The sequence below is a fragment of the Antechinus flavipes genome, chromosome 5 (genome assembly GCF_016432865.1).
Source record: "Antechinus flavipes isolate AdamAnt ecotype Samford, QLD, Australia chromosome 5, AdamAnt_v2, whole genome shotgun sequence".
NCBI classification, from domain to species: domain Eukaryota; kingdom Metazoa; phylum Chordata; class Mammalia; order Dasyuromorphia; family Dasyuridae; genus Antechinus; species Antechinus flavipes.
Window position 1 is genome coordinate 185,564,658 of NC_067402.1, and position 26,830 is coordinate 185,591,487.

Genomic DNA, 26,830 nt, shown 5'->3' on the forward strand with positions numbered 1-26,830 from the left:
GAAAAAAATGTACATATTTTTGCACCTACTTTTATGATCTCCTACCATAATATGACTACTAAACCCACCATTCTACTGAAATAGATCTTTACAAGGTCACCAATGATATTTCAATTGCTAAATCCAATAATCTTTTCTATTCTTATCCTCTTTGATCTCAGTAATACTTGACTATTGTCTCTTTCTGATACTCTGTTCTCCATGGGTAATGTGACATTCCATCTCCTGATTGACTTTTTATTTTTTGTCTCCTTTGCAGAAACCTCCATTTCTTGCCCCTCCAATGTGAGTAGCTTCCAAGATTATCCTGAGACTCCTCCCCCCACCCCGGTTTTTACTTGTTATCTCAGTAATTTCAGTAGCTCTATGGTTAAAGTCAACATTTTCATGTAGGTGACTCCCAAATCAATGTATCTAGCCTTCAACTCCAACATCTCCAAATGCCTGCTGAATATTTCTACATGGATGTCCACTAAGCATCTTAAATTCAGTGTATCCCAAACAGTTATAAAGAGTATCACTATTCTTTCAAGTACTCTGGGTCAAAACCTGGGAGTCATGTCCACTCTTCATTTACTTTCATCCCTAAAATCCAGGTTCCAGTTCTTATCAATTCTATTCTTCAGTTTCTTTGTCCCATTTTCTTTGCTTACATAACCATTAGCTTTGTTCAGCTAATCTTTTAGATGAAAATCATCTTTTGCCTTTATTATTTCAATATCTTTTGAATTGGTCTTCCTGCCTTTCCTGTCTTCAATTCACCCATCACACAAGCGATCAATTGATATTCCCAAAGTAAAAGTCTGACCATGTCATTCCATGTGTTCAAGAAAATTCAGTGTATCTCTGTTGCTTAAATGACATAATGTATGTGAAGTGCTTTGTGAACCTTAAAGTGTTATTTGAATGTCTTATTATAGGATCAAGTGCAATCTCCTTTGTTTGGCATTAAAAGCCTTCACAATCTGCTGCCAACCTCACTTTCCAGACTAATTTCAGATTATTCTCTCTCACACATTCGACTTTCCAGCCAAACTAATCATCTTGATGTCATTCCCTGCTCGACATGGCATTTCATCTCCTGATGCCGTCTGTGTCTTTACCCTGACTGTCCCCAGTGCTTGGAATGCTTTCTCTCCCGAACTCTGCCTCTTGGGACCCCCAGCTCACTTCAAGACTCAGCCCACATGCCGCCTTCCATAAGTCTTTCTTGATTCCTTCTGTTTTTAGTGCTCCCTCCCCCCAATTACTTTGTATTTATCATTAAAGATTTACTTACCTGTAGATATCCTCCTGCTTTAATCCTCTGTCTCCAAGGAGAACAGCTCCCTTTGTTGAAAAACTTTTGTTTCTGTTTTTTTCCCGTCAGCATCCATAACACTATCTCCCATGTAATAAGTTCTTATTGAATAGAGTTGCCCACATGCCACCTTCCATAAAAGTCTTTCTTGATTCTTTCTATTTTTAGTGCTCCCTCCCTCTAATTAGTTTGTATTTATCATTAAAGATTTACTTACCTGTAGACATCCTCCTGCTTTAACCCTCTGTCTCCAAGGAGAACAACTCCTTATGTTAAAGACTTTTGTTTCTGTTTTTCTCCCATCATCACCTATAAAATACTTTATGTAATAAGTACTTATTGAATCAGGTTGCCCACTGACAAGTAAATTGTTTCATGGAAGGCAAATAATCCTAGTGAAGAGGATTTTTGTGTACTCTCTTTTTTCCCCTTGATGTTTAGGTATTCTCTGGATACATTAAGTTCTGCCTTTTTCAAAAACCCAACTGAAGCATCCTCCTTTTCCCTATGCCGACTCTGGATCGTGTCTGTCTTGCTTTATTTCTTTGGCCTTTGCGTTGTTTGCAACACCTCCTGATTTAGCAACCTCTTTGCCTTTATTGAATGTGTTGTTAGTGTTTTCTCCTCCTACCACATCATTAATAAAGATGTTAACTAAAACTGGGACTATCACCAATCCCTGTGACACCCCACTAAACACCTCCCACCCACTTGCTACATTACCATTTATCATTAGCCTTTGTTTACAATTCTTTCAACTGTTTCTAGTCCAAGTGGCAGTGCTTCTATCCCCAGCCAACTTGCATTTGTTTCACGTGGAAAGCACAGGGCACATCATTTCTTGTACTTGGTGATATATCCTTTGTTCTGGTAAAGTTAGAATTTATTGAGAGGTGATTTTTGGCAAGTAGAGACCCGAATTCTGATTTTTCTGTGAGTTAAACTAAGGTAGATGAAAAATAGCACAGACAGAGTTGACAAGGCAGCCAGATGCCCAGACAGCAGCAAGTTTTGCCAGTAAACTTGCCAAGGAGATGCCAGCTGCTTTTGTCATCTTGTGAGAATGTCACACATATACACATTCATTCAATTGATTTTTCATGATTTCAAAATAGACTTAAATTAAATTCCCCCCAATGTTAGATGTAAAATAAATTTTCTTGTTTGCTTTAAAAAAATTGAATTACATGTAGCTCATAGTTTTTTATGTTTTTTGTGTATAACATAATTAATTATTAAATTAATAATTCATTCATTTAATAAATATGTATATATTGAGCATCTGTTACTTATGAGATACCTGTGTTAAGTGCTGGAGATTTTATAACTAGGATTTCTTATAACTAAGGTGTGGAAAGAGTCCTTGGTACTTGATAAACTCAACCCTTTTATTTTTCAGTTGGGCAAGGTGAGATTCAGAAAGAAGTCACTGGCCTTATGTAAATAAAAACCTATTTTATTGATGGTACCTCTCAGGTTCATACTCTTTTTATTAGACATTAGAATTGCCAGATTGGATCAGACTCTTGGCTTACCCAATCTAGAATTTTAGCCTTGACAGTGGCATTAAAGGACATTTTCTAACAGTGGTGTGGTTGTATAAAAATGCCTGTTAATGCCAGTCAGTGATGAAATCTTAGACTGGATGGGCCAAAATTCTAGCCAAATTAGGATTTCTCTTAAAATCCCCTTCTATCTATTAACCAAAGGATAGCTAAATCTATCTGAACCAATTGATATTTTTCCATTTGTATCATCCTTTGGAATAAGCAGTCCCATAGATTTAATATTTGCTATATCAAATAGTACTTAATTTTATTTGTTATAAGCTTGCTTCTTTCAAATTTTGTTTTTTTTCCTACTTCCAAATTTCAGGAATTTGGGGATTGAGTCTGATTTAATTTAACACTGTGTAAGTTTCATGATTTTCTTTCTATATTTTGAACTAATTCCATCGCAGACTTCATCTCTACTTTTTTTTTCTTTTTACTCCATCTATTGGAATCATGGAATATCAGAACTAGAAGAAATGTTAAAGATCATGAAGTTGAACCCCTTTTTTGACATGTGCAGGCAAGTTTTTTTTAAATAACTTTTTATTGATAGAACTCATGCCAGGGTAATTTTTTACAGCATTATCCCTTGCATTCACTTCTGTTCTGATTTTTTCCCTCCCTCCCTCCACCCCCTCCCCCAGATGGCAAGCAGTCCTTTACATGTTGAATAGGTTACGTATATCCTAGATACGATATATGTGTGCAGAACCGAACAGTTTTCTTGCTGCACAGGGAGAATTGAATTCAGAAGGTATAAATAACCCGTGAAGAAAAACAAAAATGCAAGCAGTTTATATTCATTTCCCAGTGTTCTTTCTTTGGGTGTAGCTGCTTCTGCCCATCTTTGATCAATTGCAACTGAATTAGCTCTTTTTATCGAAGAGATCCACTTCCATCAGAATACATCCTCAAACAATATCATTGTTGAGGTATATAATGATCTCCTGGTTCTGCCCATTTCACTTAGCATCAGTTCATGTAAGTCTCTTCAGTCCTCTCTGTATTCATCCTGCTGGTCATTCCTTACAGAACAATAATATTCCATAACGTTCATATACCACAATTTACTCAACCATTCTCCAGTTGATGGGCAACCATTCTCCAGTTGATGGACATCCATTCATTTTCCAGCTTCTAGCCACTACAAACAGGGCTGCCACAAACATTTTGGCACATACAGATCCCTTTCCCTTCTTTAGTATCTCTTTGGGGTATAAGCCCAGTAGAGACACTGCTGGATCAAAGGGTATGCACAGTTTGATAACTTTTTGAGCATAGTTCCAAATTATGTGCAGGCAAGTTAAAGGTTATACCATTGTTTGGGAGCAAATCAGGGACTAGTGTCCAAAAATTCTAAGATTTGTCCAGCATACTTTCCACTCTCCTTTCTGTTTTGCTGCTTCTTATCAACATTTTACTTCTCTGGAGATGTTTCAGGTCCATGATTTCTTTATTGAGATCCAGTTGCCAGAACTACATTAAATATACCATTATTATATATGTGATCAACATAATGCTCTGTGTCTTGTTTCCATTGCATGGTCTATAGATTAATTAATCTCTTTGGTCATAATAGAATTTTGGAAAATTTGATTAATATTTATTTTGAGGTGAATATTTTGTGGACCTTAATGAGCTACAGAAATATGTGTCAGCATTATTATGACATTAGTTTGAATAGAGGATGTTTCTTAATATAGATGACGTTCCTAAAATCAGATTTGTTTGATTTTTAAAAAGAAATAGATTTACAAAGCATAAAAATATTGATTTTTGCTGTGGAATACTTGTTTTGGTTACATTTTGGTTACAATTTAAATAATGACTATTCATTGAATTGAATTGAATTTGTTTCAGTTAGAATAAAGATGGTTTTTTATTTGGCCTCATCTCATTTTCCCCCATTATTATTCTTACCTTCCTAATCTTCCCATAATATATTATGACATATAACATGTATGATACACAAATTTTAATCTATGTCCTGATTTTTTGATCATGCCTCAATGTTGTATACCTTGTTGCTTGTATTTGTAGTTCCAGAATTTAGCATTCTATAGAATAGAAGCACATAATCCCTGCCTACTTGATGGATGATGATTTATCTGTGCAACATGCTACCTAACAAAATGGTAGTGTATTAAAGATGCGAAATGAAATGAAGACTTTGAAGAAATGGACAATATGAGAATTTATTTTGCTTGAAATGGTTCTTTTTTAAAAAAAAATTGAACAGCGAGAGAAAAATTGCTTGTAAGTTGAAAAATAAAATGAAATGAACTGACTTCTTACCTTTATTTCTTCCAGTCTCTCAGGGGTTATTGGCAAGTTTTGTCAGGACATAAGGTGTTTAAAATCTTGCTGGGGAAAAAGATGCTTCTAACCCTTTTGGGAGAGACTACAATAATAGAATGGAGAATATAACATCTGCTCAATGTGTTTAAACCACAAACCTGAAAACTTAAAGGAAAAGAAAGTTTAAATGTAAACACCATATTGCATTTCCTTTCCAAATCATGCTGTACTTTTTTTCCTCTTTGTTGCTGTTGTTCAGTTGTGTCCAACTCTTTATATCCTATTTTGGGTGTCAAAAAACCCAGAATGGTTGTCATTTCCTTCTCCAGTTCATTTTACAGATGAGAAAAATTGAGGAAACCAGGTTAAGTGATTTATTCAGGACCACCCAGCTAATGTCTAAGGCTAGATTTGAACTCAGGAAGATGAGTCTTCATGACTCTAGTCCCAGAACTTTGTATCCTATGGCACCATCTAGCTGCCCTTCTTTTCCTCTTTATTCTACTTTATGTTTTCCTTACTTACAGAAACTACCCTGGCACACATACATTGACAACATCAAGATTATAGCTTTTTCACTAAAAGCTGAGAGTGGAGGTGGACCAGGACCCAAATAGCAACATAAATCACTCTCCTTTCTGTTTTGAAGTGAATCTTTAAAAATAAGAAAAAAGTTAGCATGAGTAAATGTGAAATATATTGATTTGGAAGGCAAAAAATAATTCATGGACTATAACAAGACTAGATTTGGAAAAATATACTGTTAATGAAAGGTATGATTAATATCCAGTCTGAGATGAGTATGATTTATTGATGAAGAATTGATGATTATATGTCAAAATTCTTCAAACATAGTTTCAAATTATGAAAGACAAGTGATTATAACAAAAAAAGGGACATATTAAATTACATACACATACACACAAATTGTTTTCCTTAGTTCCTGGGAAAAATGTGTAGACCTTCCTTAAAGTCTAGTTGGAGGATGACAACATATCCTTAATGTTCTAGAAATTAATTAAAATTAATCTATCTTATGTTGTTTATTTTTCATACCACAAAATGAATATACAGAAGGCTTAATCAATTAATTAATTAATTAATTTTAAATGTCATGAATAGATTAATTGTACTTCTTTATATTTCCTTGAGGGGCTGCCAAGTGGCACAGTGGATAGAGCACTGGCGTGGAGTCAGGAAGATGAGTTCAAATATGACCTCAGACACTTACTAGTTGTGTGATCGTGGGGAAGTCACTTAGCCCTGTTTGCTTTAATACCTTATCTGTAAAATAAGCTGGAGAAGGAAATGGCAAACTATTTCAATATCTTTGCCAAGAAAACCTCAAACAGGACCACACAGAATCAGATTTGAAACCACTGAGCAGCAACTACAAGTTATTTGTATCTGTGATATAGACAGTCAGCAATACTCGATAGAAAGCATATAGCAGATGCTCAATGGGTCTCTAGAGTCCCTTTTTCCTTTTGAATTGTTTGATCTATGACTTAGGAACAATATGAAAAGATAAACCAAGACCTGGTCAAATGGGTATGCTAAATCTCATGCAGATTTTTAACGTTTAAAATGAAAATTATGATAGCAAACACATACTGTATTTATATTATTATGGATCATTGATTATAGTATTATAGAATCAGAATCTCATTGAGAAAATGCAACTTGAAGTAGCTAGGTGGCTTTGGAATCAGGAGGATTTGAGTTTAAATGTGTCCTCAGACACTTAGTAGTTGTGTAACTCTAGGCAAATCATAACCCCATTTCCTCAAAAAAAAAAAAAAAAAAAAAGAGAAAAAAAAAAAAGAAAAGTGCAACTCCCCTTATCTCCTTCCTTGCTTTGCAATGAAAGTGGACAACTATGAGCATGGAATGTTGACTAGACAGTATAAACTCAGTTGATATATTGTAAGTTTTTCTGAACCCTTTTCAAAGTTTTTTTTCCTCTTTTGAAAATACTTTATTACAAGGAGAGGGAAGGGGAAAGAAAGATAGATGGAAATGCAATGCAAAAGCAAAATTTTAAGTTAAAGAAAAATGATAAAAAGGAAAGAAACAGAGAAGATACTCTCTGAAAAGATTCACAATCACTGCCAAATTTTGCTGATTGAAAAATATACTTAGAATTTAAAAAAAATTAAAGAATTGGACTGTCAGAGTTTTAAGGAACCTCTTATATTATTTAACCCAATTTCATACCTGTGAGGGAGTTTTTCTTCCTCTTCCAGTCCCTACCACCTCTGACAACTATTTAATTAACTTCTATCTGAAGACATTCAGTAATAGAAAGCTTGCTCCCACTTAACCACACTAAGCTTTCCCAACACTCTTGATTCTCATGCCTTTCCTCTGTTAAATATTTCCTATTTATCTTACATATAGCTTGTTTATAAAGAGTTGTTTTTAAGTTGTTTTCCCTATTAAACTGTGAACTCCTTAAGGATAGGGACTAATTTTTTTGGGGTGCCTTTCTTTGTAAACCCAAAGCTTAGCATAGGGCCATGATATTTGCTGACATATAGTTATGATTATTAGGATATTTTCCTCACACTAAGCAGAAATCTATTTTTTTACATGTTCCACTTATTGCCTCTAGTATTATCCTCTGGAATTAAGAGGAAAAATCCTAATTCTTTTTCCCCACATAGCTTTTGGTTCCTGAGTAACAGTTATCCAAAATGCCTTGACATTGCTTACCTCCCTCAGTGTGTGAAAAGGGACATTCAACCGATTTTTATTGGTTCACAGAATCTGGAATCCTGGGTAAAATTGCAAAATAAGTGGAGTTTGTTATTGATGTATAGACATTCTCCCCCACCTCCTCCCACCACTCTCACCTTCTGTCCTCTCCTCCCATCTTTATCCTCCTCAAGTGCTCTCATGTTGTTCTCATTTGCTGTCCAAAACTCCAACTACAATATCCCATTCAGATTTCCATGATCCACCCAAAGTGTCCCCAAATTACTTCTCCTTTTTTCATCTCTTAAAACGTACTCTGAACTAAAAAGTCCCATTTCTCCAGGTGGCAGCTTTTGTCAATTTGGAGATCTAATTAAAGTAATTCACAGTAAGATGTGAATGATGAGGAGGTGTTGAAGGGGTGAGTATCTGGGGTGTGTGTGTGTGTGTGTGTGTGTGTGTGTGTGTGTGAACAGCTTGTATTTTCATTTTAAAAGGAGAGAGAAGTGTGATAGAGTGATTCTTAGCAGATTCTTGGATGGCTATAGACTATTCAGGGCTTGCTATCTCAGGTCTCTTAGGAAAATAGAGTTACAGTACCTTCCCTCACTCCTTCATTCCCCACACACATACACATGCCATATATACACACAATCCAATGGGATTGTTCTGAAGGAAGAAGCATTTTTATTAATTTGTTCTTTCCATGTTTTCTTGTCCCTTAGTATCCCATCTCCTGCTACATTTCAGGCAAGCAGTAGTGATCTTTTAAACTTATTTTCTCAGGCAGGTGACTGCAACCAATTAAATTCATAGACAATACAGGCAGGTATAAGATTATTAATTATACTGTTATTCAGGAATGAATCCTTTTCTTCCTTCCTCCTCACTCTCCTCCACCCATGTAATCTGGAGTTCAGCAATGAGATATAGAAAATATAAATTAAGTACTATGCTAAATGCTAAAAATACAAGGGAAATAGTGCCTGCTCTCAAGAATCGTATAGTCCAATGGGCAAGACAACATGTAAACAATTATATATAGTCAATCAATTAATCAGCATTTATTAAGCACCTGCTGTGTGCCAAGCACTATACTAAACACTGGGGTTACACAAAAAAGAATTTCTGCTGTAAGAAGCTTATAGTCTAATGAGGAAAGACAACAGCAAATAAATATTTAAAGCAAACTGTATATGGGATAAATTGGAAATAATCAACAGAAGAAAAAGTGCTAGAATTTAGAGAGGTTGGAAAACATTTTTTTAATAGAATGTGGAGTTTTAGCTGAAATGTGAAGGGAGCCAGGGAAGAAGAGAGAGAGAGAGAGATTTAAGCATGGGGTGTTAGCTAGTGAAAATGATCAGTTTTCAAGGAATGACTAGGAAGCCACTGTTACCAGATCTCAGGTATGTGGACATAGGATATAAAGAAGCCTGGGAAGATCTGTGATTGTGAGTGTATATCTGCACGTATAATCGGGTATATGTGCATATGTGTGTATAGAGATAAATTTTGAAGACTTTGAATGACAAGCAAAAGTCCTGGGATTGAGATACTTCTGATAAACTTATCTGAATAACAAATATAAAATTCTTTTACTTTTCTATGTATTAATATTCCCATCAGTAGAAAGATAATAATATTTGCACATTGAAAACCTTAAACTATATATCTATGTTACACACACATTTATAAATCTATATATCTATCTGTATATAACTTCATGATGATTATGAGTTTAATAGAAAGTAGAGCTATAAGAAACCTTAGAGATGACCAGGGCTTTCTTTTTGCCCATGCAGGATTTGAACCCTCAGAAAGGGAAAGTGATTTGCCCAATATGCTAAGTAGAACAAAATCTAGATGATATAATTTGACTCAAAAATCTTTTTTTTTCCCTTTTACTAAAAAACAATACACATGTCACCACTTCCCAGTTCACTAAAGCTCATTTGAAAATTTTATTATCCCTGGTTCACATTAGTCTTATCTCTAGTCTGCTCCTTAAGTTTGAATACATCTTTGGACAGCTCATATGAATAATTTTTCAGTGAGAAAGCTGATTTTGTTACACATTGCTATATTTAAGTATTAAATATAATGGGAATTGCTAAATATGGAGAAGTTGGAACATGTGCTTGAATGGGGGTGAGGAATAAGATTGATATGTTAAATTCATCTCTAGCTTTCAATCAATCTAGATTTGTTGCTGAGATGGCAGATGGTAGAATTTTGTAATAGGATTCAGAAAAAAAAATTAACCAAAATTCTGCAAGGCTAGACCAAGAGAGAAGTGACATATGGCATAGGATCATGGGATCATTGATTGAGAACTGGAAAGTGTCCAAAAACAACTGTTAGGAATATAAGTTTATATTATTCTTTTGACCTACTTCAATTGTTGGGGGTTTCTTAAATATAAACTTTATTCTGTCTTTTATTAATAAGAATTCAAATATATAACAAAATTTTAAGAAATGAAAATAAGGAACATTAATATGAAAGCTGAAGCCAACTGACAAAAATCTTATGCAAGAGATTGTAAACAATGGTACTCATATACCATAATTTGTTTAGTTATTTGACAATCTATGGACATCCACTTTGCTTCCAGTTCTTTGTTACAACAAAAAAGTACTGCTATAACTATTTTTTATAAACATATATTTTTTTCTTTGTCTTTGACCTCTTTGGATACATATGCCTAGTTCTGGCATCTCTGAGTCAAAGGATATGCCCAGTTCAATAACTTCTTGGGTATAATTTCAAATTGCTTTCCAGAATAGTTGGACTAATTAATTTGCAACTCCATCCAAAAGTGAATACAAACGTACATCTGTTTCTGCAAATTCCTTCCAACAATTGCCATTTTCTTTTTTATTCTTTTTTTTTTTGGGGGGGGCATTTTTGCCAGTTTAATGGGTATGGAATGAAACCTCACATTTGTTTGAATTTGCATTTTTCGTTTTATTAGTGACTTGGAACATTTAAAAATATTACTATTGATAGCTTGCATTTTTTCTTTTGGAAATTACCTGTTTATATAATTTCATGATTTTTTTGGGGTAGGAAATGGCTCTTATTCTTATATATTTATATCAATTTCATCTATATCTTAGATATCAGAGTTTCATCAGAGAAATTAATGTGAAGATTTTTCTCTAGTTAACTGTTTTCCTTCCAACTATTCTGATATTGTTTGTGCAGAAGGTTTTCAATTGTATGTAATCAAAATTGTGGTCTCCTCTATCCTATGTAAGATTAAGAATTTCTCTCACTCCTCTATCATTAACTGAGAAAGGAATTGCCTTAAATTTCTTAAGTTTGTTTATCGGATGACAATTTTTTTTAGGTCCCTTTGGAGCTTTTACTATACTATCTAATGTAAACTATTGATTTAAATATTTTTTTGTCAGATTGCTTTCCAGTTTTCTCTTCAGTTTTATTTTTTCAAAGAAACTTACTACCATAATTGAAACTTTTTAACCCTCTGCTATTATGTTTGAGAACCTTAATTACCTACTTGTTCCATTGCTCAACATTTCCTTTTTATTTTGTTTTATTAAATTTTTTAAATGTTTCCATTTTTAAACTGGTAATGTGTTTCCTAGCATTACTGTTATGTAGTGTAGTTTAAGATCTGCTAGGCAGATACCTATATATAGTTAGTGCAGTGGAGAGAGTACTGGGACTAGAATCTTTTAAAAATATAGTAAAGCTAAGTTGGCATTATATTTTAACATAAATCTTTTTTCTATATTCAGTAGTGTAATAATGTGATTTTAAATTATTTTTGTTATTAAGGTAATCTATTATATTTATAGTTTTCATAACTTTGAACTAATTTTGCATTCTTGGTATAAATCCAATCTAGGCATATTGTGGATCTTTTTAATATGTTGCTATAGTATCTTAGATAATATTTTAGGCAATATGCTTGTATCAATATTTATTCAAAATTGGTAAATAATTTCTTTCTATGATTTATTTTTTCCTAGTTTAAGCATCATATTTATCTCAAATAGGTTGGTGAGATTTTTTCTTTTTCTATTTTTGCAAATAAGTTATGTAATATTGAAGCTAATTAATTTTCTTTGATAGAATTCACTAGTAAATACTTCTGGAATGGTTCCCGTTCCTCCTGGGAATTCATTTATGGTTTATCTAATTTCTTTTTTCTGAGTTTAGTGTTATTTAATTCTTCATTTCTTGTTCTCTTAATCTGAGAATTTTAAATTAAAAATATTCATTCATAAGTTTTATTGAAATATAACTAAATAAATAATTTTCAGAGTATTTCCTTTATTTTCTGCTCATTGTGAATTCTTTTTCCTTTTAAAATTTTAATAATTTCTCCCCTTTTATTAAATTAACTAATAGTTTATATATTTTGCCATTTAAAAAACTCATTAATTAAATTGCTTTAACTTTTTAAATTCTTTGTCAGAATTTTTATTTTTGGTTGGGGGATTTTGATTTGTTTCTTTTCTAATTATTTTAGTTGTATAGCCAATTAATTGCTTTGTTTCTTTTCTTTTTTGTTGATGAAATTGCTTAGTAGTATTCATTTTCCCTTAAAAATTGCTTTATCTATATCCCCCAAATTTTGATATGTTGTGTCATTGTTGTAGTTTTCTTTGATAAAAATCTATTTTCTATGTTTTATTTTTTAGGTTTATACCATTTAAAATCCTCTTAAATTTGAATCCTTTAAATTTTTTGTTGAATATATATATATAGTTGTTAATGAAAGGTACTTTACATTTCTGTGGCTTTTTTTTTTTTTTTTGCATTTGTTTATGATGTTTTCTAAGTGCCATAAAAATTAAGAAATACCCAGTCTTTTTATTGACCATTCATTAATCACCAAATGCCTATTTTATATGTTTTTCTAAAAAAAATTTCAGTTCCATAATGTCCTTCATTTTATACACACACACACACACACACACACACACACACACACACATATGCATATATATGTGTGTATACACATATTCATGTGTGTGTACACACATTCATGTAAATCTGAAAGGAATACACTGAAGTGCCCAATTATATTTTTGCTATTTTGGCCTGCTAAACTGCTAAACTTAAACTATTTTCTTTTCCTTTAAGTATTTAGATGTTATACCATTAAGTTATAACATGTAACATATAATGGTATATATATACACACATCTGATGTGTGTGCAGGTAGGTGTGTGAGTAGAACACTGGGCCTGGGGTCAGAAAGACCTTTAATAATTCTTACTAGAATTACTTACTACATTTGTGAGCCAGGATAAGTCACTTAACTACTATCTGCCTCAATTTTTTCATCTGTAAAATGGGAATGATAATAGAATAAAAAGACAAAAGTAGATATTATTTGTGAGGTACTTATATAATTACCCTACTTACTGTATTTAATTATGTTTGCTTTTACTTTTATCTTGTCTGAGATAATATTTACTGTGTTTAAAACTTATTTTTCAAGTCTGTTTCTTGTAAACAACCCATATCATTAGATTCTGTTTTCTAATTCATTCTGCTACTTTCTTTTGTTTTATGGGTGAGTTTATACTATTCACATCCAAACTATTTTAGATCATTATTGTTAATTGTATTTATTTATCCAATTTATTCTTTTCTAATTTTTCTTCTCTTTTGTTTACTAAGAAAAAGATTATGGGGAAAGGAAATCAATACTAGTTGGTTTGAGCTTGTTTTTTGATCCTTTGTCTCTTCATTCAATCCAGACACTAGTCATTGATTCTTCTATTTTCTTTTTTTCTTTTTCTTTTTAATTCCTCTTTATGATTTATCCTTCATATTTCAGTTCATTTTGCTTATGATTACACATCTTTCATTTTCTTTAGAAAATCATTGATTTTTTTATTTTAGATCCCATTTCTTAAGCTATTGACATAAATATCTAATTTTTTTTTGTTAACTTTTTTTAGGACCCATGTATTTATTTGTTGTATTGAAGGTTCCCTCATCTTCCCCCCAGATGCTTGCTATTTTCTTGTCTTTTTTGTATGAGGCAGTATTTTCTTTTGAAACTCTTTGGTTGTTTTCTTTATGTCTTTCTCATCTATCATCCTTCCATTTATTTATCCATCCATCTCTCTCTCTATCTATTTATACAACCATCTCCTTAAATATATAGTATTTATAATGAGTGTTTTCCCTTAATGACTTGGGAGAATCAAGAAAGTCTTCGTTCTGAAGATATTGCCTGAGTTACATCTCTTAAAGAAAGAGAGTTTGAGGTAAGGAGAGTGCTTCCATGAGAAGTACATTCCATTGAGGAGGGTTTATGAACTTCTTTTCCTTAAACTATGCAACCAGACTAATTTCAGATTTTCTAACTGGATCTATGCCAAAGAGTTTCTATAGGTTGTTAGGGCATAAAGTGAAATAGAGAATGAGCAATTATATAATTAATCAATCAATGACATTCACACCTTAAGTGTATTATTTCACCTACATGTTCTATTTTGGCTAGCTACAGTGCTTAAATTAACTGAGGATTTTCCATTTTCTTTTGAATTTTATATGTGTAATCTCCAAACTGGAAGGAATCATCAAGTTCATGCTGTTGATCCCCAGAAAGAATGAAAGCAATAAAAAAAAATTGTGTTTATTTAGTTCTTGGATATAGTCATCACTAAAAGATAAAAAAAAAAAAGTTACTACTTTCTTTGTCTCACCTCAAGCAATAACAGTAGCTAGCATTTACATAAAGTTGTAAGGCTTGCAAGGCACTTTACATATCATCCCTTTTGATCACCTTAACTTTATTTTACTATTCTTATCTCACAGGCGAGTCTACTGAAACTGAGAAATATTAAATGACTTGCTTAGGGTTATTCAGCTAGTAGGTATTTGAGGGATAATTTTCAATGGTCCTCAAACTTTTGTTCTCAATATCTTTATCCTATTAAAAATGATTGAAGATCTGTCCAAAGACTTTTTGTTTATGTGGTTTATAGTTATAGATATTGATCACATTAAAAATAAAAACTAATTATTAATTTGTAGACTCTCTGAAAGGATTTCAGAGATTCCCAGGATGCTCTGGATCAGACTTTGAGAACCACTGGTTTAAATTGAGGCCTTCTTGACTCTACAATCCTTCAATAATGACCTAAACAATGATGATTTAAAATACTTTGAATGAAAGTAGCAGAATGAATGAGGAGATCTGAATTCAAATCTTGCCCTCAGGCACCTCAGAAAGCTATTCAATTTCTTTGGGCTTCAGACTTTTTCTATAAAATAGAGAATTTGGAATTGATCTCTAAAATCTCTGGCAACTCTTTTTTTCTTATTATAGGTTAGGTTATAGGAATTAGAGTTGAAAAAATCAGCTTGAAAACTCTTTCTTTCCATTCCCCAGATGGTTCCAAGACTAGCCATACTCTCCAAACTATAAACTTTTCCCATCATTTATGACTTAAAGCCTTAAACTTTGACCACATATATTTTGCTTTTTCTCAAATAAACAGTAAGGTAACTATTATTAGACTTTAATACCTTAATTACAATAGACTTCTAGGCTGGAATTATTCCAAATTGCATATGATTTTTAGAGGAGGGGATCTGGTTATATTCAATCTTTCAGATAACCCTTTCTAGCTTTAAAAAACATTTTTTTTGTGTTGGGTAAATAATCACTTATGCAAGATCAGATAAAAGATAATTTTTTTCCCCTTTTAATTCTCCTATTTCTTGTGATCAGAAATAGGTAAGAAAAGAAATTAAGTTCAAGGAATGTTTGGATGGCAAGGAATGTTAGAAATGGAAGAGATCATCCAGGCTACTCCCATCATTTTTAGGGTTAAATCCCAGAGAATGCATATAATCACACTGTTAGTTACAATCAAGCTGGTGGTAGATTCTAAGGTTGCTGACAGTCTGACCTGTACTTTAAAATTTTTTTTTAAATTTTTATTATACTTTAAATAAAGAGGTTGCTCCTTGATGGGATTTACATGGGAAAACAATAAGAAACTATCAGAGTAAAGGGCTGATTTGAAAAAATTTTAATTTCCCTTGTCTTAGGTGTTTTCTCAGACTATATTATTCTATGGCTATAGCAGTGAACTGGAATTTATGCAATAAATATGAATATATTTAAATTTAAATTTTATATCTGTATCTATCTATATATAAATATAAAGAGGTTTAGGTTTTATAAGTGTGAATAGGTTCTATCCATAGCACAACTCTTTTCTGGGAGCTTTTCCATCAGCAAAGAAGGAATCACTATCTTCAGTTTATATGTAGGATAAAAGAGATCATATCCATAGGTAATGGGCAGCTGGCAAATATTTAACAACCATATCTTTGGAGGAAAAATGTACCCATAACAGACTTAGTTTAACATTCAATTTGCAATGTTAATTCTTTCTATCACTTTCTTAAGTGATCACAATCATCAGAATAATAAATCAAATCCTACTTTGTAGTGTTTGCCAATTTCTGAGGGATAAGTATCCACACTGAAAATTTAACAATTAAATCTCTTGAGCCAGTAGGAGCTGACTTCCCCCAGTGAACTCTTTGTCATAGGGCACTGGAAGTTGAGCTAAATCTGTTATTTGTTAACTCATGATACACATTAGCACACACCTCTGAAGTCTGAAAAGTGGAGTCAGAACTAAAAACTTCAGCTGGTAATTATTCAAAATAAATAAATGAATATTTATCAGATTGGAGAGAGAAGTCCAAGAGACATCCACAGTCCTTTCTTCCTCACCTGCATTCAAGTGTATCCACCAGCAGAGTGGGAAAGATCTGGGGAATGCTTAGCAGACAAGGAAACTTAAGTGCCTGCCAATCTCATTCTATTTGCTAAAGAATTCCATGCAGCATTGTTTCATAATTAAAAGCTTCCACTTCCCAATAGAAGTTTGTTTTCCCTCATTCCTATTGGTCATTCTGAATGCAGAGACAGCAAAAAAAAAAAAAAAAAAAAAAGGCAGGAACATAGCCACCCTCTCCATCCTCCAGTCATTATACCTGACTGCAGTTGCCTTTTTTTTTTTTTTTTAAATTATTATTAAGGATCAATAAGACCACATCCCGGGCTAGAGGGTGAGGTCTGGAAAATAATCCTCCCCTCTCAATCTCTACCACTTCTCTAGGGAACACAGACTTTCCTTGCTCTGACCAGCAAGTCTGGAGAAATGCATTTATCCCATTTGATATATGTTTCCCAAACATTCTGCTGATTCAGATTCCTGTTAAATTTGCAAAGTGCATTAACACCAGATAGTCACTTACTGTAAGTCTCTCACACAAATAAGGAGTGTTGAAAATTCATCAAAGATGAACATAAATTCAGTCATGGGCTGGGGGCTTGGGAATAAATTGGCTGGTAGAAGAAAGTATCGGAGAGAAGGGATCTCCTTTCTACCTTCCCATAGACATGTTCACTCTACCATGAACTAGAGTTTATGGTCACCTCCTCTAGGAAGCCTTCTCTGATTCCTTGAGTCAGTATGTAATTCTCATCTCAGATCTTACTTAGTACATGGTTTTCAATGAATCTGTCCACAAAACTTTATTTAGCACCTATTATGTGCCATGCAGCTTGCTAGATGCTAGGGATGTAACGAGAAAAAGGAGATAGTGTCTGCCTTCAAAGATAGATTCTCTTAGGAGAAAACAGACTTATAGAAGTATATGAAAATCTGTACAAATTAAATACAAGTGATTACAGCAGCTAGGGACAATGAGGAAAGGTTTTACTCGTATTTGAGCTGAACCTTGAAAGAAATGAGGGTTTGTAAGACGAAGAGCCTAGGAGAGAGTGCCTCCCATGTATGGAGGATAATCTCTGGAGGGAGTTTGGGGAGCCAAGGACACATATATTACTAATCTAATTGACCAGAAAGATGGTGATGACTCATATTTGCCTCTGATGAAGGAATTACTTGTCTGATGATGATACTCATCTACTAGGTCATGAATTCATCATAGAAATTTTGAGTTGGAATGGACTCTAGTGGTCTTCTAGGTCAACATTTCTATTTTATTTACTCTTTTACTTTTATTTACTTATTTACTTTTACTATTTTTAGTAATTTTAATTTATAATTTTTATAATTACATAAAGTATAATTTAATAGTAATTTTAATTACTGTTATTAAGAGATTGCTTTCTACATCTCCAAGGAGGTGAATTCCATTTTCTCTCTGGGCAGTCCATTTCACTTTAAGATAGTTTTAAGTATTAGAAAGTTTTCCATCACATAAAGTATATCTTTGACTCTTTTCAACTTTCACTCATATAAGGGTTGTTGTCTCCACTTCCCTAAAGTTCTTAGTTTAAATGACTTTTAAACATGAAAATGACCTTTAAACTGTTGCTTTTTAATTTCAATTGATAAAATAAGTTAAGGGTCATACCATTGTAAAGGGAAAAACTGGGAGCTGTAATGAAATGAACCCAATTACTAGACCTGATTGTGAAGTTGCCATTAAAAAAAAAAAACATAATATGGCATCCAGGTCAAAAGGAGAGTCCTGGGAAAAAAATCCGTTCCTCTCAAGACCTAGCACCTCTGTAGGCAGTACAGACTTTCCTTGCGTCCTGACCAGGAGTCTGGAGGAATGCATTTATCCTATTTGGATGAGAATTTAGCCAGGAGTTCCTCACATCAAGGAATTCAATTCAGTAAGTTTTTAAAAATATAGAAATAATGAAAAGTATTAGGTGAAATCAAGGAGAGAAAAGTCTTCTTGGAGAAGATATTATTATATTTATACTTTAAAGATTGGATTCTCTGTGAGGGAAGAACATTCCATAAATAAGAAGCTGTATGAATGTAGGTAAAAAGGTGGAAAAGCACCACACATGTATAGAACAATGTATCATCCAGTTTTACTAGTATTTAGACTATGTAGAGAGTCATAGGAGAGATGAAAAGGAATATGTAGATGGATCAGTCTCTCAATTCTCATCTCTCTTGACAATGAGTTTTTATTGTTTTGGTCTTATTCTAGTATCAACTCCTGTGCCTCTGGAATCATCTGAATTTTGTCGATTAATCTATTTTTGATTGCCTGTTTTCAGAAAAATGAAGAATTTTCTTTTATTATTATTCTGTGGTATGGTAGTCAGGTTTTCTGATTTGTCATATTCTTTTTGGAGATCTATACTTCTTAACTTGTCTCTGCTTATCCCACCTTTAAGGTTATTTTCTTTGGCTTATATAGAATTCCTATGTTCTTTTAACCTTGCTGTTTTTGCTTCTTCTTGCCAAATTTTCTTTCGCTTATACATTTTTCTATTTCAAACCTCTCTCAGAGCCTTTATTACTTTGCTTTCTCTATCTTATCTTCTAAGTTCTTAAAAAAATCTACATTGAGAATTCTGAATTCATAATTTCATTGCTGGCATCTTCTTTAAAAAAAATTTTTTTTCTGGACTTTCCTTGCTTTATTTTTTTTTCCTGTGGATTTCACAGAATTCTCTTTTTGATTGGGGTATTTTGATTCGTTCTCCTTATCATATGTTTTTTCTTAGTGTTTTGGCATCTTTGATTGTTTTAGTCATTCTTCATTCTGTCTTCATCAATCTCTCTGTTGTTTTATCTGCTTTTGAGCTAGGTTTTTGCTCAGACTCCTTTCTCTCTTACCTTTTGGGTCTTCCAGCCTTTTTCTTGTATTGCAAATCTCTTGTCTTGTCTGTAATTTCCCTCTCCAGTCTTTGATCTCTTCCTCTTCCAGTGCTGCATAGATTCTTTTGAGGCTGGGGATTCTGAGTCTCCTCATATTGGGGAATATGACCCTTCTGAGACCTGGAGGGTCTGAGGGGAGGATTTTAGAAAGTCGAAGAAGGCCAAATCTTATAGGACTAGATGGCGTCTTTCTCAGTGATCACTTCCCTTGTCAGGCAGGGAATATTGGTTACTTTAGGAAGCTAGAGATTTCTAATTTAGAAGATGGTGGGTCCAGTACATTGACCAGCAAGGCACAATGAGGTTGCAATCACTTCTATTGTTGAGCTTTGTCAACCTCTAGCCTATTTTTGCAGTTTGGCTTGGATTAATTTCCTTGGAGTTGTCTATATCCTCAGTGGGGGGACTGGACTCCCAAGGCTTCTATCCCTGCCTCATTCCTGAGCAATAATTCTATTTCTGCTTCTAGTCTAAGGGATCCTCCCCAGTAGAAGGAGAAGGAATAAAAGTGAACCAAGAGTACAAGTATGAATCAGATAGAAAACAGACAGTTTTATTCACACACAGAAAGGGAATGCCAAGCAACAAAATTTCAAAATGATTACAATTGGTTAAGAGACTAGTGTGCAAGCTTCATTTGTACTTTCACAATAGGATTTCTCATTAGCCATTTTTTTTTACTTCATCTCCACTGAATGTAGTTTAATCAATGACAAGTGAATGTTTTCCTTTCTGGCGGTCTCTCTCTCTCTCCCTTTTTCTCTCCTTCCCTATCTCTCTCTGTCTGTCTCCTTCTCTTTTTCTTTCACTTCCTCTCTCTCTCTCTCTCTCTCTCTCTCTCTCTCTCTCTCTCTCTCTCTCTCTCTCTCTCTCTCTCAGCAAATCTGTTGATGTCTCTGACCCTGCTGCTGTTACTACTACAATCACTCTAGCAGCTCCACTGCTCAAATGCCTAGGAAAGGGCTTTTTGAAATTTCATAAGACACTGAACCAAAGGAAAGATGACACAAAAAGAAGAATCCATTCCATACAAAGATTTATTTATAAGGCTAAGTGTTCATGAGGCTGGGGCTGGTGGAAGGAAAGAGTATCCCATCACCATTCAGAAGATGCATTTACATCTCAAGGAGATTGGAAAAAGAGGGATGAAGAGAGGAAATTGACCTTTTCATATATTTGGGAAGTTGTGGTTTAGCACTAACTCTACAGATTAGGAGAAATTTGTGGAACTGGGAGCATGGAAGCAGCATAAGGTTATAGAAGGAACATAAGATTTGAACTCTGAAGATCTCTATTTTAGTTCCAGCTTTGTCATTATAAGTGAAAGGAGATCATCAGAGGATTTCTGCGGCCTCCCCTGCATTCTGGAGAAGGTCGTCACCATCATGCATCCCCAAGGGAGTACTGCATTGCTATAGAGATAGAAGATTCTAGAAAGGTTTTAATCCAAATAGAGAAAGATTTGTCTAGGGCAGAGCTTCTTAAGCTTTTTCTACTCATAACCAATTTTTGTTTGAGAATTTTTTATGTGACCCAAGGTATATAAATATATAAAATAGATATACAAATCAAAGATCTCCTGATAATAAATCAAAATTTTGCAACTCCCACATTGTTATGAGACCTCACATGGGGTCACAAACTACATTTTAAGAAGCTGGGGCCCAAGACATAGACAGCTGTTAAAGAGAAAAGATTAATTTGGATATATAATCAGCTATCCAGTGTGAATGATATATGTACATACAAATATCCATACTTATGTGTAGATATATTGCATTTGAGATATCAGGAACTATATACCATATATATCTATAGCATCTGTATTTATTTCTCTTTCTATAGTTACACACAACATATACATACACACATACACACATACACACACAGGACTATGAAAGGTATGAGCAAAGAGGGAAGCAGCATAGCAAAGTGTTGGAATTAGAGCTTGGAAGATCTGGGGTCTTTCACTCTCTGTGTAAACATGAGCAAATCACTTAATTTAATCCTCATTTTCTGCATCTTATAAAATAAATCCTTTAACCCCAGCCTCAAAACCCATTGCTATGGGATTTTCTCCTTGTTAGTGAAGATCAATACCACTAGCATCTATCACAGTGGATTGTTGGGAGATTCAAGTGAAAAATGCATATGAAACATTTTGCAAAATATTTTTAAAAAGTACTTCACTAATATCATTTTTATTAGTTCTGTATCTGACTGGTGAAGGCCAGTAAAGTTTTATGGAGAGAAGACACCTGAGTTTAGACTTGAAGAATAGACAAATTTTCTCAAAATAGAGATGATAAGGGAAAAGGCATTGCTAGCATAAGGATTGGTTGGTAGCAAGGAGCAAGAAACAAGTTGGAGGAATAGTTAGCAATTCAGTTTTGGCAGGACAGAAAAGTAGATGGAGGAGAGTGTGAGGGAAAGCTAGAAATATGACTTGGTAGGAGTTCATGAAAGTAAGCTCTCTGAATTTTAATCCTGGCTTTAACACATTGTTTAAGTAAGCATGTGTCCCATTTCTCTTGTTTCTAGAGAATATAAGTCTTCAAGAATAGAATGATTAATCTAGCACTGCTATTACTGATGAGCTGATGGATGACATAGAACTATATGAAGGAAGGACAATTGGGAGTGAAAAAAATTGCTGTTTTTTTCATTACACACAGTTCAGAGCAGGGTTAGCCTGTCTGGTTTAGTTTATAGCCAAGTATACTATGGAAAAATGACTGTTGCTAAAAAAGATAAATAAAATGTGTGATGCAATTTCAAAAGTATGATAAAGTGAAACTGAAATATGTTCTTTGAGAAAAAACATAGTCCTACAGATTTGGTCATGGAATCAAAAGACCTAGGTGCGAACCCTCACCACCATTACTAGAAGTGAGGCATGTTGAACTTCAGTTTGTCTACAAACTAAGGATGATTATATAATAGCAGTGAGTTTGTAATAGAAAATAGAATGATGAATAGAAATTTGTGGAACTGAAAGTACAGAGACAGCATAAGGTAGTAGAAGAAATATGGGATTTGGACTCAGGAGATCTTTTAGTTTCAATTTTGCCACTGAACAAGTAACTTTCCCTTCTAGACCTCTATATACTCCCTTGTAAAAGGAAGAGGGTTTGATTAATCCTGTGAGATCATCAAAAAACAGGAGAGGGAGGAGGGTTGTATACAAAAGATCAACGAATGTGGATTGATTTGTTTAGAGAAGAAAAGGCTGAGGGATGACTTAGCAATAGCTTTTTAGTATCTGAAGGATTTATTATACAAAGGGTCATCATCAATTCAAGTCTTTTCAGGGACTGTTCAAGAGGAAATTACTTAAATTGATATTAGTCAAATTGAAGAAGGAATTTTCTGACCATGTGAAGTCTGATGCATTAAAATCGATCACTGAACAAGATTATAGAATTACTGTTGAGTCATTTGTGTGTGTGTGTGTGTGTGTGTGTGTGTGTGGGTGTGTGTGGGTGTGTGTGTGTCCAAGTCTTCATGATCCCAATTAGGGTTTTTTTGGTAGAATTAGTAAAATGGCTTGCCATTTCCTTTTCCATCTCATTTTGTAGATGAAGAAACTGAGGCAAACATGGTTAAGTGATTTGTCTAGTGTTCAGTGATAGAGGCCAGATTTGAACTGAGGAAGATGAGTCTTCATGACTTTGGGGCCTAACACTCTATCCATTATGATACCTAGCTGCTCCAAACAGCATTCCCTGATGGAAAATGGAATCAGAACTGCAGCTATAAAAGTACCTAATTCTAACCCTTTTACCTTTCTGTAAATATACTTGTTAGGGATAATTTTTGTCTAAGATGGCATAAATGCTATTCTGCTCCTAAGGCAGGATAAAGTACAAAATGGCATTTTAAAGTCCTTCCTAGGCAAAGTAACCTATAGTTCTCTAGTTTGCACTTTTCTTTAAAAATCCAAAAGACTGACTGATTTTATTCTAATATTTTTCATAACATTGAACCTCAATTAAAAGTTCTGGACCTGGAGTCAAGAAGAACTGAGTTCAAAACCAGACTCTTGACATAGTAACTATGTGAGCTTGGGAAAGTCATTTTAATTAGTATCTATCTCAGTTTCCTTATCTATTAAATGAGGAGAATAATAACATCTACCTCCTAAAGTTATAGTGATAATCAAGTGAAAGGATATTTGTAAAGTACTTTGCAAACCTTGAGACATTATATCAATGCTAGCTATTATTGTTATTATAATTGTTATTATTCCTTTGTCTTCATTTCATCCTTATCTTAGGCACAACTCCCAATAACTGCTTATTCCTAGCATCAGAGAATTTTAGAAATGAAAGGGATTTCAAACACTATCTACTTTACTTTCCTTGTTTAAGAGATGAAAAACTGAGATTTATAGAAAAGAAATTTGTCCAAGTCACAGAGCTAGCAACCTAGCTGGGATTTTGGCTTCTGGGATAGTACTTTTTCCTTTATATGAATTTTCCCAGGATTGATGTGCTAAGAACTTAATGTTGCATTTAAGTGTAATCTCATAGATATAGGGAAGTCATTACTCTTTTAACTTGCAATGAGATGCTTTTGCTGAAGAAGCTCTGAAAGTCACATTACCACTGACTTTTGCTGCAAATGCATCGCAATTCCCTTTCTAATTTGCTGACCAACATCATCATCATCATTGTTGGGATCTTTCTTGGCATCCCCCCAAGCTACTTTTGACTGCCAAATCTTTGTAATGAGACTTATTGTTACCCCATGGAAGGTATTTTCCAGGTTGAATCTTGTCTTGTGGTTTCTGTCCCTATTTCAGAGCTGGAAGTGTGGGGAATGGGGCTAATATAACTTGCTGTCATCCCTCTGCAGAGTTTTATTGGGAAAGAAAAATATAACAAAAATATAGAAAACTTAACAACCAATTCTCTTTTAATCTCTCATATTGTGTCGCTTCATAATAGCAGAGAATTTTTTTTGAAGCAGAGTTCATCTTTAAGCATTTGGGGTCTATTCAATGCTTCCAAGGTCAAGACTATGGATTCATATTTGCATATTATAAGTACTTACTAAAGGTTTGTTGAACTAAATTTAATTGGGGAACATTCACAAAAAGAAAAATTATATCCCATAATTACAACCTGTCTTATTCCCCCTTTTACCTCTAACCCCAGCTGGCTGTATGGCAAGTGTATGTGATTAGTCACAAGGTATACCAGATTCTAGAATTACTGTGAGTTTATGGCCATTACTCAGAAAACTTCTTAAATGCCTTCCTGATGGTGACTCAGTAGCATTATCTTTCCATAGGGTAGCACATTTTAGTCATGTTTTAGACCATATCCCTTTGTGTCTGCTGAATATAAAGCCCTATTTGAGCTTTCCATGGGATTTCCATCTTTAGACTTATTCCTTTATCCTTGCTGGTGGCAGTTACACATGTCATCTCATATGCTTACTCTTTTCAAATGGTTAACTAATATGTGAAAGAAAACGCTATAGAATATGGGTTCTCATCTGTGAAGAGCTTTGGATTAGATCAGGGCTTCTTAACCTTTTTCTTTTTTCCTCCTTCCCTCCTTCCCTCCATCCTTTTTCCTTCCCTCCCTTTCTTCTTCCTTCTGTCTGTTTCTTTCACTGATCTTGCAGTTAAAAGACCTGGTTTGGAAACAACTCTTGACCCCAATAACCTTTGTGGCCAAGGCTAAATCATTTCACTACTCTGACCTTCAGTTTCTTCATCTGTGAAGTGAGCATAGTTCTATTTGCATTACTTGTCTCACAGCGGTGTGAAAAGGGTACATTATAAACTTTAGATTTCCATAAAAATGCAGATTGTCATTGTTAGTTATTCTTCTTTGTGGTCAATTTTTGTTCTTTGCTCAAGGTCAGGCTTACCAATTTTCTGCCCATGTAGCAGTGTTCAGTTCCAAGTCACAATTGATTTTTTTTTTCAATTGAGATTTTGGTGAGATTTAGTTTCAGATGTTGTTTAGAAGCCCAGCTCCACTTAAGTCTGCTGCATTCCCTCCATCCACCCACTTTTCTCATAAAGCTATTGCATTTGGCTGGCATAATGTGCCCTGGCAGAAACCCTATTACCCAGATCTCAATCATCCCTGGGCAAGGAACAGATGCTTTAGTTCCTCAACTCCTTAGAGTTTGTTCTGTTATTTTGCTCCGCTGAGATCTAAGATCAGTAGCAGTATCAGCATTTTTTCTTAAAGCTTTGTCTCAGAGGTGAGCTGTTCCCTTTACATTCTCTGTGCCCAGCTTCTCCAAATCTGTTCTCATCTTAATGATTTATGGGAGAGCATTTTCTAAGCATTTTCAAGAAAATATGCATGCATTGGGAATATTTGAACACTGACTTTTTTGTTTTGTTTTGTTTTACATTTATTGTATGCATATGTAAAATCACAATTTGGAGGGTGGATATAATAGGCAGAGAGACAGGTTAGGGTCCTACTTATTCTGTGAGTTAACCAGTAGTGCCTCAAGTAGAAACTCAATGACCACATGTTAGGATAAACTGGATTAAGTAACATGTAAATTCTCTTCCAAGTCTGAGATTGGATGAGTGTGAGGTGCTGGTTTTCCCTGTAGTTTCGCAGATAGCTCAGGGAAATGAAGGCTAGAAACAATGAACCCCAAGATAGAAAAGTTCTTGAGCAAAACTAAGTCATTAAACTTGAAGGTATCCTTACAGATCAAACATTCTGTGATTCCAGGATTGAAGTCGGGGTGCAATTATTTAACCTGTTTTATATTAATTCCCCATGCTTTAAATATAAAAGGCCAAATTTTGCGAAAGGGGTAGAAGGGAGTTTGGGTTTTGCCTTTTTTCATGAACTCTGAAATTCCTTTTATCTGACCATAATCTGTGATTATTCTTTTCTCCTTCTCTGTCCTAAATACCTAGCACTTTTTTTTTTTTTTTTTTGCCTTCTAATCCAATCAATTCGCACTTCTTCACTGTCCTGTTCTGGTAATGTCCTCCTTTCCCCATGTTGACTCTTTGATGAATCAGTTCAGCACTATACTCTTTTCTTGACTTCTTACCAGGGTTGTGCTGGTAAAAATTTAACAACCAGCTCTCTTTCAAAAATTTTTTTTTCTATATATATATATATATGTATATATATATATATATATAGTTTTTTTTTTTTTTTTGCTGAGGCAATTGGAGTTAACTGACTTGCCCAAGATCACATAGCTAGGCAGGGTTAAGTGTCTGAGGACATACTTGAACTCAAATACATTCTCATTCATGTGGTTTGCACTGCCATCTTCTCCTTTAAATATGAACAAGTAGA